At 34.6% G+C, this 22,123-nt stretch overlaps 1 long non-coding RNA gene and 1 pseudogene across 1 annotated transcript; one reads left to right on the top strand and one right to left on the bottom strand.

Annotated features, from left to right (window-relative positions):
* Positions 1-6,501: 6,501 nt before the first annotated feature.
* LOC122140398 lies at positions 6,502-8,349 on the top strand. Its single transcript, XR_006157062.1, has 3 exons — positions 6,502-6,881; positions 8,039-8,107; positions 8,303-8,349. It is a non-coding gene; the product is annotated as an uncharacterized LOC122140398 (long non-coding RNA).
* A 5,983-nt stretch (positions 8,350-14,332) lies between these two features.
* On the bottom strand, positions 14,333-21,269 carry LOC109064612 (annotated as a pseudogene).
* Between the last annotated feature and the right edge of the window lie 854 nt (positions 21,270-22,123).

Raw genomic sequence — 22,123 nt, 5'->3', positions numbered from 1 at the left:
CAGAACACTTCCTAATGTCTCCAATTTAAGACAAAAATGCTCTGAGATTATGAATGCACCCAACAGAGGCTCTTTCTGTAGTCAAGTGTAGCGCCTCCTCTGAGGAGAAACAGCATCCTTTGTGCCATGTACGTAAAACCCTTTTAATCAATGTTTCTGATTATTTTTTATTAATCTGTGGTTCTCTGTTGTCCAAACAAATATATGTAGGCCAAGGTCATGTTTGATTCTCTCTCTTTTTGGTGCTGATGAAAAAAAGGTTGGTTTGCAGAACTGTTTGTAAAAACTGATTAAATGAAAGCTCATTAAATCAGATCATGAAAAGAATACACTTTTGATTTCTGTATGAGTGAGCGTTTCTGATGAGTAAATATTAAGCACGCTATTTCCAAAAAAGTAAAGTGATGATAATGCTTTATATGGCATTTCTTGTAATATACAGTACCATGGTACACACAGTAAATGTTTTCCAGAGCTGGGCAGTAATGTAATCAGATTCCAAAAAAACAAGTAGGTCAAAGTACTCATAATTAAGAGTACATTACATTTTAAGAAATGCCATAATCAGATTACAGTACTTTTGGTAACAACTTATTTTTACGGTTAAATCCGCATTAGTTGATTATTGGCATGGTATATCACTAGAATATTTAGCCATGTATAGGTGCTAATTAAGCACCTTATTAATGCCTTTTTCTACATCCCTAAATCCTACCCAATACCGTAAAACTTAACAACTACCTTATTCACTATTAATTAGCAGAAAATTAAGAATTTATTGAGAGAAAAGTCATAGTTATTAGTAATAAGCAACTAATAGATGTAACCTTAAAATAAAGTGTTACCGTTACTTTTTATGGATTACATTATTACATATTATTCACACAATGGCAGTAAATTCTTCATAATTTATTGATTCTCCCAAATTCATCTTTTTCTCTCTCTTTTAAAATTTCCTCTCTAAAAATCCTACTTTGTGTCATACATTTAGTTTTGGCTATATTCACAATATTGAATGTTCTTGTAAATGTCATGTAAATCATTTTTCAAACCATGCTTCTGAATTTGGGTGATAAAAGCGCCTCTCAAGAAATGAGATCATGTATGACACAAATAATTATGCAACTTACTAAATACTGGTGATGTCTAGCTGTGAAACACTATACAGTCCTCATCACTTCCAGAAGGACCTTAACTGTTGAAGTGAGAAATCTGACCTGAAAGACTTTGGCTGTGGACAAAACAATAAAAATATCTGTTTTTAGTGTTCAAGCGTTTTCAAATTTATTTGACATTTTATGATTTAAATAATTATTAGCTTTTTAATCAATCACAAACACTCACTGCAGTTCTTACATAAGCCCAGTTTGGGAATCTCTGAATTAATGTCATTTTTAATGCATTGTATGATGATGGCATCAAATATTTTTAAATATATTTTCATTCTATTTGCTTTTTTTCTTATCAATATGGTAGATTTAATGGAAGTTTAAAACAAGTTAGATAAAAAAGTTAGTTAAAAAGTATCAGAATACCCACCTTAAATGAATTACGCTATAACTACAGTTTTCATCATGTAATCTGTAATCAGTAATGGACTACAAGTAATAATTGAGGACAGACCATTGAATTGCTCAGAAATAATACACACCAGAGATGGTGATGCGGCCACAATGTGAAGTAGCAGACTGTTTGGTATGTATTAACACTGACCCAAAAAAAACACCCAAAAATAATTATACAAAGAAAAAATCACGTAATACATTCTGATAATTAAAGCATTAATATTACTCCAAAAGAATTGAAAGGACTATCCCAAAACAATACGTGACTTATAGTTTTATGCAAAGATTGACAAAAAGAGCAGGATGTGTCAATGGTATTTTTACATTTTTGTAAGTAATGCTTAACAGGGTCAAATCTGTGAATAATTTTGTAAGATATTTCTTTAACTTTATTCATTAGGGAAAAAAAAGGAGGGAGTGACCACACACGTGGCCAGTTAATATCATCATAAATATTATTTCAATAGCACATTGCAGAAGGAATTGAGGTAATATTGTCCAAAAAAAAGAATCTGACTTGTGTAATTACACTTTTGCATTCACAGAAACAAAATACCAACCAGTGAATTCAACAGAAATCATTGAGCCATTATTATTGTTTCTAAAGAGCAGACAAATTTCCAAAGAGACTGAAAGCTATATTAAATTCATTCCTGGATACTGTAAATTAGTATTTCAAAACAAAATCTGAGTCACTGAATAAATTATTGTTATCAGATAACTGGGTTCAGTTAAAGTGCTTCTCAAAACTCAAACTGATGCTTCCTCGTTTCCTCGCTCCTCTGTTCTCCAGCCGTGACCTGAAACTAATCTAATAAATAAATACATCCACAAAGAAATGTAAAACAACAAAACATTAAGTCTTTCTGTCGTATATTTCCTTAAATATGTATAATTGCATTTTTTCCCACATTTATTTATTTTTTCATTTATTTATACACTTATTTTGACCTTTATTTATATATGTATTTGTCAACATTTATGTATGTGTTACATTTATTCAATATCTGTGTATTATAAATATATATATATAAATAATACAATAATATATGGAAATAAATGTATAAATAAATAAATGATGAAAAATAAATGTTGAAAAATACAATTATACATAAAGAATGGAATATAAAAGTCTGATTTTTTCACATTTTATTTATTTATTTATTTTCTTTTTATATGTATATACTCACTTATTTATTATTTTGGGAACTTTGGCATTCCATTTAATAAAGGCTGTCCTGTAATACTTTCACTGGTGAGAAGTTCCTCATGCAGCAACACAGAGACAAGACCCTCGTCTGCTCCTCTTTACAATAAGAATTTTTTTGCTGCCATTCTGCTGGGACAAAATGCAGCAGCGCAGTATTAAACACACATGATTATTGCTGTTGTTTTATTCTCAAAGTTAAACCCAATGAAAACAGATAATATTTAATTTAATAAAAACTCATCAAAATAGCATTAGCAACAATATAGTTTAAACTATGGTGTAATCATATTTTTATTGTTTTCTTGGTTAGAATAAAGAACAACTGAGTAAAATCCATTAATTCATTAAAATTAGTCATGAGAAATTGGTTCTAGTTAGTTTGTGTAAGTGTTTGAAGTGTTCAGACTTACAGAAGTCAGTGATCAGAGCTTGTATCTGCTGTGTTCAGGTTCAGGTTTGATGCTGAATATAAGCTGCAGTGTTTCTGTATCAATCTGCTTTAAGTTTAGTGTGACTTTATCTCCACACTGACTTCTGACTGACACGAGTCTGTCCTCAGTGAAGTGTCTCTTCACGCTGGAGGAGGAGTCCCTCTCATCAGCGCTGACACTTTATTGATATATATGGAGAAAATCAAAATGCTGCTTTCTGATTTGTCACTGATTGTGTTTGATGATTTCCTCTGTTGTGTCTAATAAGGTAACAGTGAGAGTCATTGGCAGCTGTGAGTCTCTCTCTCTCTCTTTATTATAGTGACAGGAGCCAGTTTCTTCAGTGTGTTTGAGGAGCAGATGAGAAACTTGTGCTGAGTTCTGAGTTGATGAAGTAGTGTGTGTCGAGCTGAAGGAGAAAATGGAGAACTGTGTGATGCTGATGTTTCTGTGTTATATGGTAAAAACTCATCACCTCTGGTAGGTACATACTCAGAGTCCAGAGGTAATCTATTTTTAAAATAAGCTGAAATGTTTTACATGTACTGTTACACTTTACTACATATATTGTTTGGTATGTTCACTAATTGTCTCTCTCTCATGTGTAGACAGTGTAAGTGTGAGGTTGGTGAATGGTAGTAATCCCTGTGCTGGTCGAGTGGAGGTTTATAATGGTGGTCAGTGGGGAACAGTGTGTCATGTTTTGTGGGATATTACTGATGCTGCAGTGGTGTGTAGAGAGCTGGACTGTGGGAAGGCTGTAAAAGCAACAAGTAAAGCTCACTTTGGACCAGGATCAGGACCAATTTCAATGGGTTATGTAGAATGTACACTGAAAGACTGCAGGTCAAACAGGCAGAATACACCATCAGCTGGTACCATCGAACTGTTATCATGGTCGTGATGCTGGTGTGTCATCTGTTCAGGTAAGCTGCTCCAAACCTCAGTCTGTTATTTCATCTCTCTTTCATAATTCACACTCAATCAATAACATATTTATGCTGGTGTTAACAAACATCACTATCAATCTCATGAAACAGGCAGTCTCTGTTTAATTGTTTTGTTCATAATAATATATTCATCTTAATTCCTTATTATCTTAAAATAAACTATGAAGAGAATCACCATTAAATGTCATGTGTTTTGTATTTTCAGACAGTCTGATCTGACAATCTTATTTACGTTGTTTATTTAATGAAGATTATCAAATTACAGATGAAAGATAAAATTATATATCTACGGTAAGCGGGAGGGACATGTTCGTAGTTTTGTCGTGTTCACGAGATCTTTTTGTTGAGATTAACGATATTCTGATGTTTACGAGTTTAATGTGTAAACAACTCTGCGTGACCATCACAACCTGGGATTATAAGAAGTGGATAAAACGACGGGCCGCTGAATTATTAGAAAAAAAGTCGTCAATTATTCCTTATATATTTTAAATATTGTAAACATTTGCAAATATTGTAAACGCCTGACAATTAAACCAATTAAGTTTTGACTTTATGATTGTATTTATGATCGTATGTGACGTGTTGTGTTTTTCATTAACAAATGAAAAAACTACGCAAAATGATCCATTCATCAACGGACATGTATAAGCTAATTATAGTTTATTAATTAGCCAAAATAAAATATATATTAAATTAAACCTTTAAACTGCACTTCCATTAAAAATTAACGGAAGATAAAACCACAGATAATATTAGTGCAGATTATATGAAATAATAAAATACAAAATTTAATGACAGTTTTCTCTAGTGTTTCAGGTGAGTAGAGATGTTTAATTAATAATCATTTACTTATGTAATAAAAACACAGGTCGCCACCCCAGACTCGTTAATGGATCCCACCTGTGTTCTGGGAGGTTAGAGATACTTCAGGAGAACACACGCTACACAGTGTGTGACGCTGTCTTTGACCAGCAGGATGCAGAGGTTGTGTGTAGAGAGCTGGACTGTGGGGCTCCTGTACAGGTGCTGGGAGCAGCTGCTTTTGGAAAAGGAGACGCTCAGATGTGGACACAAGAGATTCAGTGCAGAGGAGACGAATCACACATTCGACGCTGTTCATTGTCAACTTCACCTAAAATAAACTGCACCCATGACAATGACATAGGACTGATATGCTCTGGTAAAATGTTCAACCTTGTAAAGAATACAGTTAAATACTAAAATTAATTTCTTTGATCAATACCACAATCTGAAATCTTAGACTGTATTAAACAGAGATTAGAACTAGAGAATTACTCAAATTATCTCTGTTCTCTTGGTTTTTGATTGTATTTGATTTCAGTAAGAACTGTGTTGTTTGTCCAGGTTACACTGAGGTTAAACTAGTAAATGGTTCAGACTCTTGTTCAGGAAGAGTGGAGCTTCAGTATTTCGGTAAATGGGGCACCGTGTGTGATGCATGCTGGGATATGAGAGCTGCCAGTGTCCTCTGTAGACAGCTGAATTGTGGGATTGCTGTGTCTGTTGTGGGATCAGACTGGTTTGGAGAGGGAAGTGTTGAAATCTGGGCTGATGTGTTTGATTTGTGTCGGGAATGAAACAAAAACTCTCAGAATGTTCCATCTCTTCATGGAGTCGAGCTGAATGTTCTCACAGACAAGATGTTGGAGTCATCTGCTCTGGTGAGCACATTCACACCACACTGAAGTCATGGGTTTCAGAATAAAACTACACATTTCAACAAATGTAGTATATTTTAGATAAATATTAAATCACAAATAAATACTCTCTCCAGACAGTAAAGCTCATCTGGAGAACTGCAGCTCTTCACAAACTCTCAACTGCAGCTCCACACAACAGCCGTCAGTAAAGAATACTGGTGAGAAAATCAGCATCTGGGCAGATTCTCCAGTTATTATTGATCAAAAATACGTATGTACAATCACTGTTTTTTCTTTCTCTGAATATCAGGTCGTGGGTCCATCAGGCTGGGGGTTCTGGGGGAGACTGTGCAGGGAGGCTGGAGGTTTTTCACAGCGGCTCTCGGGGGGACAGTGTGTGATGACTCCTGGGATATTAAAGATGCCCATGTGGTGTGCAGACAGCTGCAGTGTGGAGTGGCCCTCAGTAACCAGCAGGTACCAGTCTGGTTTGGTCCTGGTTCTGGACCCATATGGCTGGATGAGGTGGAGTGTGAGGGGAATGAGACATCCCTGTGGAGCTGCTCTTCTCCAGGCTGGGGAAAACATGACTGTCATCACAAGGAGGATGTAGGAGTCGTGTGCTCAGGTAAACATGCTGCTGAATTTTTCCCATTAAAATTAATATAACATATTCATAGTATATTCATTTGTCCACAGTGCCCTTTGTTTTCAATTTAGTTTTTCTTTCAGTGGTATTTTTGCATTTCTATCTAGAGTTTAAAGAGTTTAGGTTAACTGAAGGCTGTGAAGGGAATGTGGAGGTTTTCTACAATGGATCCTGGGGTAATGTGTGCTGGAACCAGATGGACAGAGACACAGCGAGTCTGATCTGTCAAGAGCTGAACTGTGGAAGATCTGGTGATTTTTGTCTGATTCTACAGCAAGAGTGAAATCAGCTCCTAACTGGCTGGATAATTTTAAATGTCGACCACATGATTCCTCTTTATGGCAGTGTCCATCTTCACTCTGGGGACAGAATAACTGTGGTTACGATGAAGTGGCCAAAATTACTTGCTCAGGTGAGACGATATTTAAATGATTTAATATGGTCTCAGCAGAGTGCGAATTACCCCACCATAATTAAGGGGTACTGCTCCTTCACTTCTTCTATGATCATCATGGTCCACTACCATATCAATCCCCACAGTTTTAGTCACATCTTCTATACAGAATTCACACCCTATACTAAATTTACCCTAAACAGTCAATAGCCTACTCGATCTGGATTGAAGCAGCAAACATTCAGTGTAAAAGTGAAAAAAAAAGACATAACATTATTTAATATTTGAATCACAGCTTATATAGTGTTTTGACATCGACAACACACAACCAAAAAGTGCATTTTACCTCAAACTTGCGACTAGTTAACTTTCTAAAGAAGGCTCAATCGCTTCTCGGGTCGACATTAACACACTGACAAAATTATATTCAGAATTTTAAAATATTTTTATACCACTTTTTAATGTGTGATTGTGTAAAGGTGTTCACGAGATAGAGATACCAACCTTTCGCGAACTTGCTTTCAACGTCGAACGAACACTCGTTCCCTTCCCATGGAGACGAGGGGCTGTGTGTGTGTGTGTGTGTGTGTGTGTGTGTGTGTGTGTGTCGGTTATGGCGCTTGATTTTTTTACAGTCTATGGTGTGTGTGTGTGTGTGTGTGTGTGTGTGTGTGTGAGAGACGCACTAGCAGGGAAAGGAAATGCAGCTGAACGAATGGCTGCGTGTTTTAAATAGCGTTAAAAAATGAAAGACCTGTCCTTGACAGACGAAAACTAATGACAAAGACGAAAACTAAGGACATTTACTCTATAATTTAATTTTATTTTAGTTAGTTTTGCCAAACACACATTACAGTTTTAGTTAGTTATAGTTTTTTTTTTCTTTCTTGTAATATATGCCTCGTTTTTATTTTTATTTCAATGTTTTTTCCCACCTAGTTTTTGTTTTTTTGTTCATTTTCGTTAACGATTATAACCTTGGACCCCCCCAAAACTGATATTTCTGTCCCTTTGGGTATAGTACCCCCCAGTAGCCCCTGTAATTCGAACTATGGGTCTCAGTAGTCATATTTTCTTTCTATGCCATAAGTATGTGGTAAGTAAACTATTTTTTCTGCAAGACTAAACAGAGCAGGTGGGAAGAGTATTTGTGATTGTTTAATGTTTAATTTCAGCGGAGAGTGATGAGTCTCCTCGGAGTCGTCTGACATGTTCAGCATCTCCTCACCAGAGACAGTGTTCAAGTAAGTTTCCTGATTATACATTAGTTATTGTTTCTTTGTGCAACTCTGTTTTTGCCTTATTATATTATTATCTGTGCACTGGATTATTTGCCTTTAAAATCAGTTTTAAATATTTCAATATTTAACCAACTCTGTCTTCAGTTTTAGTGTGTTTTGTTGTAAATGTTCTAAAGTTTGTACTAATGTGTGTTTTAGATCATGTTCCTCTCAGACTGAGTGAAGGTAAGGGCCGGTGCTCTGGGAGGCTGGAGGTGTATCATAACGCTGTGTGGGGCTCAGTCTGTGATGATCAGTGGGACATCACCGATGCTCAGGTGGTCTGCAGGCAGCTGGGTTGTGGAGCAGCACTGAGGGCTGATGGGAATTCAGTCCTTGGTGCTGGTAAAGGTGTTGTGTGGATGAACAAAGGTCAATGCAGAGGAAATGAGATTCACCTGTGGGACTGTCCTCTCTCCCTGAAAAAACACACTTACTGCTCACGCAAGAAGCTTGTTACACTCAACTGTGTAGGTCAGGCAAAATTTCTGGATCATTTCAGTGCTGATAATATTTGTTTAACTTAATCATTTGCATTATTGTATATGTGTTTGTGTCTGTTTTGCTAGATTTGTCAGTGTCCACTACTCCTGCCACAACAACATCAGCTTCTCCTCCAGCGTGCTCAACATCAGTCTCTCCTCCACAAACTCCTCCAGCAGCGTCTCTCTCCGTCCCCCCAGTGCTTGTGATTGTTCTGGGAGTTGTGCTCTTACTGCTCTTAGTGCCACTGCTTATACTGATTCAGCGAAAAAGAGTGATGAGGAGAAGAGGTAGGAGAGATCCAGAGACTCTCATATTGTGTCTTATTCAGTGTGTGATCAGTCATGTGCTGTGAACTGACAGCAGGTTTGTCTGTCTACACTCACAGCTCTGTCTAAGAGGAGACACAGGACGATGTCTGAGGCCGTTTATGAGGAGATTCAACACAGACACAATCACTTCACTCAGAGGGGTGAGACATGAGCCATCAATCTCATTTAATAGCATTAATAAGAGTCTGTCAGACAGCTGATGTTCATCTGTTATTAGTCCTGTTAAACCTCCTGCTTCAAACCACAAAATTACTCACAGAAAACCACGTATCTCTGGAATTGTGTGTGTGTGTGTGTCAGTGAGTATCTCTTCCTGTGAGTATTTTTAGATTGTCAAAAGGATGTGTTTATATATAAGTGTAGGCACAGGTGTGTGTGTATTTCTGGAATGTGGTGAGGAATAAGTTCATGTGAGGATACTTGTGTGTTTGTTAATAGGCCTAACAAAAAAGGGATCTGCCTATAATGCTTTTAAATGTAAATAATTCATATTTGTGCTGTGTTGTCTACATAATAATTAAGGAAATTAGGATTCAGTCTGTTTGTAATGATGAACATGTTTCTGACTGCTCTGCTCTTCTTTAACAGGGAGTCTCATCTCTGAAGAACTGCATTCTGGGTATGAAGATGCTGATGAGCTTCTCTCAGGTTCGAGAGATGAAGCACACATTCACTCCACATTTCTATTAAAAGAAGACCCCTTTTTAATGAATTGATCAATGGCTCAATACTATTCAAATACTGCTGCTCAATTATATATTAACAGTGTACTCTCCTTTTTTAGCAAAAGAGTTCAAGACTGCATATTATGATGATGTCACTAATGACAGTGGTCTGAAAGGTCAGTGACCTTTTTAATTGATCACATGATTCATCACCAACTGATTAATAAATTCACGATCTGCCAAAAGAACATATTTTGGTTTTGTATCCAAACATATTGTGTGTTGATGCAGAAGAGATGGTGAAGGAAATCACACCGGGATACTATGATGATGTCATCACTGATGGACTGAAACCAGATCGTGAGACAGGTGTCACTCTCTTACTCTACAACAGCATATAATATACTTTTAAATTAAAATATTACAGTATATTGAAGACAGATATTTCAGATTTGTTCTGAATGTATTGAATGTGTGTCTGTGATGAATGTGTGAATTTGTAGAAGACACACCTGAGAGCTATGATGATGTCATGACGAGCGGACAGAACTCTGAAATCAAAAAAGGTGTTTTACATAAACATTTTTTTTAAAAAATCCCCCAAAAACAATAAAAAAAAATATTAAATAAATTAGTTAATTAATTTTTTTTTTCACCATGTGCTCTTCCGATACCATACTCTTGAAATTAATTTTGACTCATATTTTTTATATGTAGTGAACGCACCAGAGAATTATGATGATGTTATTATTAATAGACCGAGCTCTCAAGGGATAACAGGTCAGTTGCACTAAACTATTTATTTCTTTTTATAATCATCCTTTGCATGTTTACATGAGATTTGTCATCTGTTCTGTGTAATCAAGTCACTTAATGAGCAGGTCATAAGGTTTTTCGAAATATATATATTTTTTGCAGTTTTTAACATAGCTATCCTCCAATGTAAACAGTCTGCAAAGTTGTTAATCAAAAAAGTGCATGATAAAGAAAGATATTAGCTGTTCCAAACAGACACTATACACTATGCACTCAACCATGTAGTGTATGAATTATATTATATACAGTTATTTTGTCATTCATAATTGGAGTCTGATAGCCCCTTCCCCTTCGCTACGTAATTAAAGCTGTGACAGTTGAGAGCATGAAGTGTCCAACATTACACACTTCGTTTTCTCGGTTATTTAAGTGCATCATCCAGGTATTTAAAGTGCACTTTTTCTTTTTGGAACTTTCAGTGTGAATGCACTACTCGCATTATTCATACTAAAAAACATCATAGAATAGAACATGAGTACACGATTTGGAACGCACCTATTGTCTCTCAAAAGAAAGAGTCGACCCTGAATCGCGTTAACGAGTCGTCATATTTTCGGATCTTCTGCCTGTTACAGGTATTCATCACTAGGTAATACATTTGCATAATCCCCACCTGCTCACGAAATACGAACACTCTGACCTGCCCACAAACACTTCTGCTAGTTAGTGTGTTTACATCATGTCGAGAAGACGCTGTGTTCTGCGCTGTGAAAGCAAGTTTGTTTTGTTTTCATTGCCAAAAGATGATGATGTGAAGAATCAGTGGTTAAAATTATTATTTTTTCCACGATACCATGCATGGCAATACAATTCGAACCTTTTGTTGTGTGCTCGTCATTTTACCGAGGACTGCTTCTCTAATCTTGGCGAGTTCAACGTGGGATTTGCTAAACGCTTGTCCATGAAAGATAACACCATTCCCACACGTGCACCTCAAATAAGTAAATAATAATAATAATGGATGCAATAAAACTGCTGTCACATCACGTATAGAACCACATACAAAGTTTATACTTACCACTGAGAAACGTCCTGATCTAGTCGTGCTTGCGATGGAGTTTCCAGTTGAGCGACTGCATAGGTATCATTCTCGGACTCAGGTTCTAATTGATAAAGTAATATCGATGTCATTTTTTTTAATCTTATAGCATCTTTGTTTACAAGTAACCCTCTGGAGCAAAAAAATATTTATGTTAATGGGAGTTTCATTTCTGACACGCATTGTATACAGAAAGACCAATCACAAAAGACTTGGCCAGCTGACCAATCAGAGCAGAGTAGGCTTATGGAAGGGAGGGTTTTACAGAACTGCTTCGAACAAATCGTTTTGAAATCATTGAAAAGTGATTCTTATTATTAAATGTATATTCTGAGAAAATTACAATGTTTTCTCACCTTAGATGCATTTATATTAGGACACTTTAAAATACCATATGACCTGCTCTTTAAGGGAAAAAGGATCCTTCAAAAGTGATAAAGTGTTTTATAAACTGATATGAGATGTTTTATGACATTCTTGATCAGAGAGAGTTCAGGAGGAGTATGATGATGTCATGAGTGTCAGTGAAGATGTGAGAAACCTGTTGGGTGAGTTATTATAAAAAATTTTGTTGTCATTATATTAAGATATTTATATTTCAGTATTTTTTTTTTATATTTTTCCAGTTTTTTAGACTTAGAATATTTATCCAATTACAGTATTTGACATGTTTTAAGTTTTAGTTTATTTATTTATTTATTTATTTTTTAATAACAGATTACGATGATGTGGAGGAGGAGTCAAACAAAGAAGGGGGACATTTGGCTCAATGATCTCATCCACTGCCTTGGTTCAACACATCTGAATTGAGTAATATTGCTTTTGATATGCCAAATCTCAGGTTTTTATATTTTTTCCCCATGTTTTGTATTAAAACTGTCATGCTTATGTGAAAACAATCATAAAATAACAAACATAAAAAAAAAAAAAAAAATTCTGACAAATTTTTGTGTGTATTTCAATAAGAGATTTAACAACCCCTGAAGTCAAATGTCTGATCTTACTTTATAAACCACAGCCACAGTGATAGTTGAACACATATATCCTAAATATAAGCCCAAACAACCATCAGTGATGTAACAGCCCTCAGCATCACAGCAGCAAGTACCGGAGTTTAAAGCTGAGTAAATGTAATAATTGAACTATGCCCTAATCCTGGCTTAGTCTAACTTTATTGTGCTCTTGTTTAGACCATCATAATAGTGTAGTAAAATCCACCTAATTTTATGCACATTTGATAAAAAAATAAAATTATATGTTCAACTTATTATAATTTATATATTTATAGCAAAAATCCACTATTTTAATAAAAAGTTTCAGTAAGTCAGCAGTCAGTGATCAGAGCTTGTATCTGCTGTGTTCAGGTTCAGGTTTGATGCTGAATATAAGCTGCAGTGTTTCTGTATCAATCTGCTTTAAGTTTAGTGTGACTTTATCTCCACACTGACTTCTGACTGACACGAGTCTGTCCTCAGTGAAGTGTCTCTTCACGCTGGAGGAGTCCCGCTCATCAGCGCTCACACTTTATTGATATATATGGAGAAAATCAAAATGCTGCTTTCTGATTTGTCACTGATTGTGTTTGATGATTTCCTCTGTTGTGTCTAATAAGGTAACAGTGAGTGTCATTGGCAGCTGTGAGTCTCTCTCTCTCTTTAGGGGGCTGACAGGAGCCAGTTTCTTCAGTGTGTTTGAGGAGCGACAAGAAACTTGTGCTAACAGAGTCAAACACACGGTGTGACGAGCAGAAGAAGATGGAGGGATGCCTGACACTCGTTTTACTCTCCCTAATTAATAAGAGTCTGTCAGACAGTTGATGTTCATCTATTATTAGTCCTGTTAAACCTCCTGCTTCAAACCACAGAATTCCTGACAGAAAACCACAGAGCTGCAGGTATATGTTAATGTGTGTGTGTGTGTGTCAGTAAGTATCTCTTCCTGTGAGTATTTTTAGATAGCCATAAGGAGGAATGGGTTCATGTGAGGATACTTGTGTGTTTGTTAATAGGCCCAAAAAAGGGATTTCTGCCTATAATGCTTTTAAATGTGAATAATTCATATTTGTGCTGTGTTGTCTACATAATAATTAAGGAAATGATGATTCAGTCTGTTTGTAATGATGAACATGTTTCTGACTGCTCTGCTCTCCTTTAGCAGGGAGTCTCATCATAATACTAAAACTTTTATCTTATTAAAAAAGTAAAAGGCTGTATATTATAATAATGTCAGCAATGCCAGGTCTCAAGACCTGCAACAGCACAGTTTACATTTTGTTTTCAAAAATATTCCACAAAACCCCAAATATATGACATGTTTTGATGCAGAAGAGATGAAGGAAATCATGCCAGGATACTATGATGATGTCATCACTGATGGACTGAAACCAGATCGTAAAACAGGTGTCACTCTGTTTTATATACATACATACACATGTATTTTTCTTTTTATGATAAATTTGTAGAAAACACACAGAGAGCTATAATTATGTCATGAGAGGTGAACAGAACTCTAATATTAATGTTTTTGCTTTTTTATCTGTTTGTTTAACATAAAACCTTTAAAATGATTTTTAGTGAGTCAGTACTGATATGATTACATTTGTTTTGTTTATATCTTCATGTATGTGTAGTGGACTCACCGGAGCATTATGATGATGTCATAATTACTGGACAGAACTTTAAATGTGTAACAGGTGAGTCACACAGAACTGCCTTTTATCATCACCTGCTGTATTATATATATATCATGTTACATAATGAACATGTATTTAAACCATTAATGAATCATCAGGTTTATCAGGTTTAATCGAATAGTCTCAGACAGTCATGAGGAGAAAGAGATCAGTGACACAAGCTGTTACACATTACAATGTGAGGTTTTATTTCATGTGTATCAGAGGGAGATCAGGAGGAGTATGATGATGATGTGAAGAACAGCAATGAAGATGAGAGAAACATGCTGGGTTGGTTATTGTTACCTTTTTACATAATCTACTTTCAATCATTATATTTATAATTTAAACCCAATTTCAACTAAATAATGCTGTACTTACAATAATTTAAAAATTCATTTGCTTTTTTTTTTTAAACAGACTATGATGATGTGGGGGAGTAGTCAAATAAAGTGGGAGGAGCCATATGACTCTGAGGAGACTGTTTATGAAATCATATTACAGTTACTGGTTCTACTGAGAGTTTCTTATATTTCTACTAATGCATCAATGCCTTCTGTTTTTGTTATTTTAATATTTTTTTTATGAAAGTTTTCATGCTTTAACAACAAATCTTAGTATTTGTATTTTAGTATTTGGCCTTTTATTTTGATATCAATGCTTTTCAACTAAAACAAAATATACCTAAATATACAAAAAATTCATCATGTCACAAAAATATTTTTAAAAGAACGGTTAGAAGAAGAGAACTTATGCAAAATTCTATAATGTTTAAGAAGCACTTTTAGGCAGTTCAGCTCCTGACAGAATTTTATAGCTAAATATAATAATAATAAAAAAAAAACTATAGATCTACCACTTATTAGATATTATAAAGCATCATGTTTTTCACAAACTTGAATTAACTCAAGTAAAACAATTTAATATTTTGTTTACAAGAAATATTACTGGGAAAGACATCCTTGTGGTCAAAAAACAAAAAAACAAAAAGAAAACCCCAAACTGCAGAGTTTATTGTGTGATGGTCTATTTTAACTCTAAACAGTCTCATTTTATGGTTGATACTGAATTATTTGTGCTGAGCTTGAATCTTTTGCAGCAATAGCTCTATATGCAGATTGAGGTTGAGCTGACCTTTCTTGGTTTTTCTCTTCAACAACTGATATGTGGCCATTTTCTTCTCCTTATATATTTTCAGAGCCTCCTCTCGCTGAGCTTCGTCTTTCAAGAATTCCTACACAGACACACACAATAAAACATGCATCAATCATTTGTCAAAGAATGTAAAGGATGATTAAAATGTGTTGGTTTACATGACATAACGAGTCTTCCTTAATGACATCACAAAGGAGATTGATTAGGAAACTGAAAACTGTACAACAATTCCATCATACTGATGGCTTAAAGAAGTGCATTTGTCAGTTTTTATTTCCTCACCTCTCGTTTTCTTGCACGTTCCTCCTTTATCCTTTCATATTCTTGCTTTGTCTTCTGATACGATGACATTTTCTGCTTCCTTCGGATGAATGGAGTCTTATGGGAGCTGATGACACAAATCAGAAATGTGGCTTTGTGTGTGTGTGTGTATGTGTGTGACTGTGTGTGTATATATTTCTTTAACTATCTGTTACTGTGTCTGTCAGTCTCTGCTGGTTCATCATCTGAATCAGAGACGGTAGTTTGGTCAGTCGTTGTGTTTGAGATGTGTTTCTCAGTAAAAGGTAAATCCAACACTGTTTTTAGTTCATCATCTGCTTCTGTCTCTTCATCGAATGTTCTCTCTTTACATCTTTTCTTCTTCTTCTTCTTCATCTAGTCGTTCTTTTTCAGCCAGGTACAGATGTCTCAGATGCTCGGGATATTCCTCCTCTAACTGGATTGGTGATTCTTGCATTTTCTTCCTCTTTTCAGAGAAGTTTGTTTATTCATGTTTTATCTTCTTCTTCCTTTTGAAGGCAAATCCCTGACCTGAGAAAGAATGAGAGGGAGATGAGATTCAAACAGTACACACTCTACATTTAGTCCTAGTTAATATTTGTTGTATATTTCGGTCGATGACATGACGCTCTTTTTTTCTGGATCTATTACGTTGTTTAAAAATATGTTGTGGCAATTTATAAGAAAAATACGTAAGTTAACTTTTTTGTATAACATGATATTAACGTTTTCAAAAATGTCACCAGCGTTAAAGCAAGGATACATATCTAAGAACGATATAAAGTTGGTTCGACGTTTGACGTTTTTGACATTTTGTCAGAGATTCAGCCTCGGAAATCTTCAATAATTCTTTAACGATTTAGCACAATGACAAGAAACATACTGTGTTGTAATTGTTTTCAAATGTAGAAGAGAACACACATTGTGTTTTATTGGTTTTAATCTGCCTTAAGGAATTATAACTGATAGACCTTATAATGTAAAAGTGCAAGGAAAGGGACCGTCTGCAAAGTGCAAAACGAAGAGAAAAAAAGCACAATTATTACATCTAAATGCTTCACTTGTGAAATGTATAAAATAATAAATCTCAAATCAAATGGGTGTGTCTTATTATTTATTCATAAAAGAACATTTAGCTGTTGGTTTTATTCACAGAACTGTAGCACAACAAAAGTTATTGAAATGGAACAACTGAGAAAAAGCTTGCAAAGCATTACAAAGATTGTGCAGTTTACCGCCCACTAGAGGAAGATATTGCACTTGTTTTGACCAAGTTTGACATTCAGAAGTTTAAATAAATTAATTTAGAATGCACTCAGTTTGATATGTAAATTTAAATGGGTGTGTCTTGTTACTTGTACAAAGAACAATACTTACAGCCATCTTTTACTATCATATGTAAATCAGGATGCATACTATTGAATTAAATTTGAATCCGTTAACACACTAATTTTTAAAACATACAGTATTCCATCTCAACTTCAAAAGGCGTGTCTTGTTACTGGTTTCTAGAAGAACATTTTGATGGTGGTTTTAGCCACAGAACTATAAAAGAACACATACTATTGAAAATTAAACCAATACATCATTTAGTTTCAAATAAATACAATCTTCTATTTTAGCTTCAAAGGCTGTGTCTTGTTACAGATTTCTTATGGAACATTGTGCAGTAGTTTTCATTGTCAAAAGTGATGCAGAAGTCATGCTATTGACTTTCAAAAATCAAATGCAAAGCCTTCCAAAGAGTCTCCAGTGTTACTGCCCTCTAGAGGAAGATACTGCAGGTGTTTTGACTGAGTTTGACATTCAAACGTATACATTAATTCCAAATCAATAAAGTCTTCTATTTCAACTTCAAAAAGTGTGTCTTCTTACCTGGGCATAAAAGAACATTTCGGTGAAGGTTTTACACTCATTTGTAATTCAGGATACATGCTATTAAACTAAATTCAAATCTGTTAATAAATTAATTTAAAATGCATGCAGTGTTCTTTCTCAAATCTAAAAGCTGTGTCTTGTTACTGGTTCCTAGTAGAACATTTTGATGGTGGTTTTAGCCACAGAACTATAATAGAACACATACTATTGAAAATTAAACCAATACATCATTTAGTTTCAAATAAATACAGTCTTCTATCTCAGCTACAAAGGCTGTGTCTTGTTACAGATTTAATAAATGATATTTTGCAGCAGTTTTCATTTTCAAAAGTGATGCCGAAGTCATACTATTGACTTTCAAAAATCGCTTGCGCAGCCTTCCATAGAGTCTCCAGTATTACTGCCCCCTAGAGGAATGTGCTGCAGTTGTTCTGAACGAGTATGACATTCAAAGTTATAAATTCTTTTAAAATCAATAAAGTCTTCTGTTTCAACTTCAAAATGTGTGTCTTGTTTCTGATTTCTAAATGAACATTTCAATTCAGGTTTTACACTCGTATGTAAATCAGAACACATGCTATTGAATTAAATAGTAGGTTTCTTGAAGCATCTCGTTGTCACAGTTCTTCTGGATTTATTCTCTTTCAGTTTGTATGTCATTCCAGACAAACAGATGATGATCAGATCAGATCTCTGTGTTGCCCACAAGATCCTTTAAAACAAAAATCTCACTAGATTATTACAATTAATGTCAAAATGAATGTTTGGAAATGTAAACTGATATTTCCTACTGACCCACCTCAGCAAAAGATAGAAATAACTGACATAAAACCATTTTTAGCTGCTGAAAATACTAGTGTTCTAATAATTTTGACCACCACTGCATACTGTATATGAAATGCTAATCCAAAAAAGAAAAAACAGCCCATATATATATTGTATATTAGTTTATTGACATATAGTACATTAGTTTTATATAAGTATGGAACAACACAAATTACAATTTATCTAGATCTATAAATACACATACACACACACACATATAAATCAGCATAAAATTTCTATCCATGCATTACCACCAACAACACCTAAAAAGTAGCCTTGCACTCTTTAAAGAGCTTTTTGTTAAAAAATACTGTACTTTTGAGTAAAATATTGAGAAAAGTCCCAAATGTTATTTCAGTGACTTATACAGAAAATATATTCAAACAGGAAATTATTTTAATTATTTTGTTTTAAATAACAAATTACAGAAAGTATTTAAAAATCATGCATAATTAAAATGTCATCTAAATACAGAAAATATCTGTCAAAGCAAAAAAATATACAAAGGGTCCATTTGACTGAAGTTTATTCTTATAGTTCTCTGAAGATACAGTTGTGGGCAAAATGTTAATTATTTTACCAAAGTAAGAGGTATTACACAAAATGCATTTAATTTTTTAGTGCTGCCCTGAGAAAGATATGTTGCATCAAAGATGTTTACATATAGTCCACAAGACAAAATAATAACTGAATTATGTCAGAAGCTTCAGAAGAAACCTATATATACAATTAGTACAATTTATCCAAAGAGTTTGTGAGACCTGGAGAGTTTTTATGAAGAATATTGGACAGTTTAACTGCTCAGGAAAAATAAGGGACTCATGAACAACTATCAAAAAAAAAGAAAAAAAAAGAAAGACAAAAAAGCAAGAAAAAAAAAGAAATTAAATGGAATGGAATTTTTGAATTTAATTCAATAGCATGTGTTCTGATTTACATACGAGTGTAAAACCTGAATTGAAATGTTCATTTAGAAATCAGAAACAAGACACACATTTTGAAGTTGAAACAGAAGACTTTATTGATTTTAAAATAATTTATAACTTTGAATGTCAAACTCGTTCAGAACAACTGCAGCACATTCCTCTAGGGGGCAGTAACACTGGAGACTCTATGGAAGGCTGTGCAAGCGGTTTTGACGGCATCACTTTTGACAATGAAAACTGCTGCAAAATATCATTTATTAAATCTGTAACAAGAAACAGCCTTTGTAGCTGAGATAGAAGATTGTATTTATTTGAAACTAAATGATGTATTGGTTTAATTTTCAATAGTATGTGTTCTATTATAGTTCCAAAAGTAAAACCAACATCAAAATGTTTGTCTAATCTGTAAGAAGACACCCATTGAAGTTGTGAAATAAAACTGTGTGTGTTTTAAATTAATTTATAAAAATTTAGATTTTCAGATTCAAGTCAAAACAACTGTAAAACAACACTCTTCGCCAGCGTTGTCTTATTTGTTGAATTTCAATAGCATGTTTTCTGTTATAGTTCTGTGACTAAAACAAATATAAAAAAATCTTCTTATGAAAACAGTAAGAAGACACACACCATGAGGTTGATACAGGAGAGTGTATTATTTTAAATTAATTTCTTTATTGTTTAATTTCAATAGCGTGTACTTATTTGGTGTCATACTTCTGTTAATATAACGAAAAAAAAAAGGACCTGGAATCAGCCTACTGCATAACCACTGGATTATGGACTACTATGCTTTTAATGTTGTTTTTCTTTTATTAATATATTTATTAATAGTAATAATATAATAATAGAACTACTATCACATATCTTGTTTACAATATTTCTTATTTAAATTCAAGTGAGCATTGTAAGTGTTTGTCTTTATATTCTTTCAAAGACCTTGGGAGCACAAAATTGCTCTTTGTTTTGTTAATTATAAAAAACATTCCGGTGGGAAATTTTTTTGTTTTATCATTTTCATGTACTTTGTAGACGGTCCCTAGCTGGCCTAAGCGCTAGCACGCTGCTGCTAGACTCTTTATGTGTTGCAACAAATCGAGGAGAATTAAAATAATAAAACTGCGATGTGTGTTCAGATCTACGTTCTATTGCTTTTCAGATAAGCCATTTTTATACAATTATACTCATCCACTAAGAATTTATTGAATTTTTTCGCGGGTGAATATCTGTCTAATATCCAATGTCAAACATCGAACCAACTTTATATATTTGTATCTAAGAACTAAGCACGTGCGTTTTACAGATTTTTGTCATTTCAGACGTCTTTATTTGTCACTGACCATTATGTCAGATTTGTTTATTCATTGTTAACTTTCTACATCTAAAATATATTTTCTGAAAAAGTGGCTATGTTTAAAGTGGACTAACGTTACTCACCTTCTTTTAAACTGCCATCAAAAACTTTGTCCTCAGGAACCCATTTTCTTTTCTTTTTGTCTTTTGTGTTTAAACCACCATGTGCACATTTGTTATTTAAGTATTTTCCTTTAATCCGATCTTTAGTTTTTGCGTTTTGTTTTAAAGGTTCCATGTTTCACGTTAACATTTACTCATTTGTGAACAAAACGCTTGTTTGTTTTTCGCAAACAGACGCAAAGTAATGACGTAAGGATGGTCGCAAGGCATTACTATTCAAGATAAACACCATTTGTGTGAGGGCAACATATTCGTTTCTCCATTCAACAGAACGCACGCTGATACACTCAACATGGCCGCGCAGTCGGTCGCTCAGAGGAATCATATCCTGATTCGACTACTTATGTCTTAAATACTGTGTCAACAGCTGCTGCTCAGCCTGCTCTCACTAAATATTCTCTCTTTTCTGTGTCCGTGAACAATGGCATTTAATGGCATACCCGTCTATACTTTAAAAATAAATAGATGAACTTAAGCGCTTTCTCTCTATATCATTAATTATCTCAAATGCGCACACTGTGGACTTTTTACACGCGTAATGTTTGGAGCACGTTTATGTGTGAGTCCTGATGACGTGCTGTGTGCTGTCAGTTCCACACAAGACCGCATAAGGGCGATAGAAGGTAGAGCTCTCAATCTGATTTGCATATATATATGTGTGTGTGTGTGTGTGTGTGAGTACATACAAATAAATAAAACATAAGAGAAGAAAAACACTACTTTTGGCTCTGCAATGCCTCAAAGAAGTTGGTGGACATATAAGCCCTGCTGAGGCAGCGAAAGCCCACTGTTTACCAGCTCTGGGGGTATGTAATCAGCTGGAATATCTGATGCCGAATCTGAGACTGATGACTGGAGACACTACAGCAGGACAATATTTTCATCAGAAGCTAGATTGGTGACTGTATTTATTGAATGAACTAGGGCTGTGCGATATGGAAAAAAAAATATATATATCGCAATTTCTTTGATCAATTTTGCGATTTCGATTATAATCACAATTTTGACACACACAGATATGCTTTACAGTCATGAATGCATTCAGGATGAATTTGAAACATATTTCCAAAAGAAAACCAATTAGAGCTTTATCAAAAAGTTGTAACGTCTCTAGAACAGACATAAGTCAAAATAATCACTATAGTAAAGGTGTAACAAAATTTCTAGACTTATGGCAAAAAAATATACATAAATAAATCCTGTGTCCAGGGACTTTTTTTCTTTTTTGCCATACATTATTAATAGAGCTCATTAATTGTAGCGGTGCCTCAGGTGTTGAAATAGATTTGTTATACATTATACAGGTTCACACGTAGGCCTACTCCATCAGCAGTGCGTATACAGTATGTGTATGCGGTGCAGAAGCGAGAGCGCATTAATGTAATGTCCGCACGCACGCAGATTTCTTTTGCTCTGTCACAAAACCAGACGCGCT

This window comes from Cyprinus carpio, chromosome B18 (assembly GCF_018340385.1).
Source record: "Cyprinus carpio isolate SPL01 chromosome B18, ASM1834038v1, whole genome shotgun sequence".
Taxonomy (NCBI): domain Eukaryota; kingdom Metazoa; phylum Chordata; class Actinopteri; order Cypriniformes; family Cyprinidae; genus Cyprinus; species Cyprinus carpio.
This window is presented reverse-complemented; position numbering and strand designations above follow the sequence as displayed.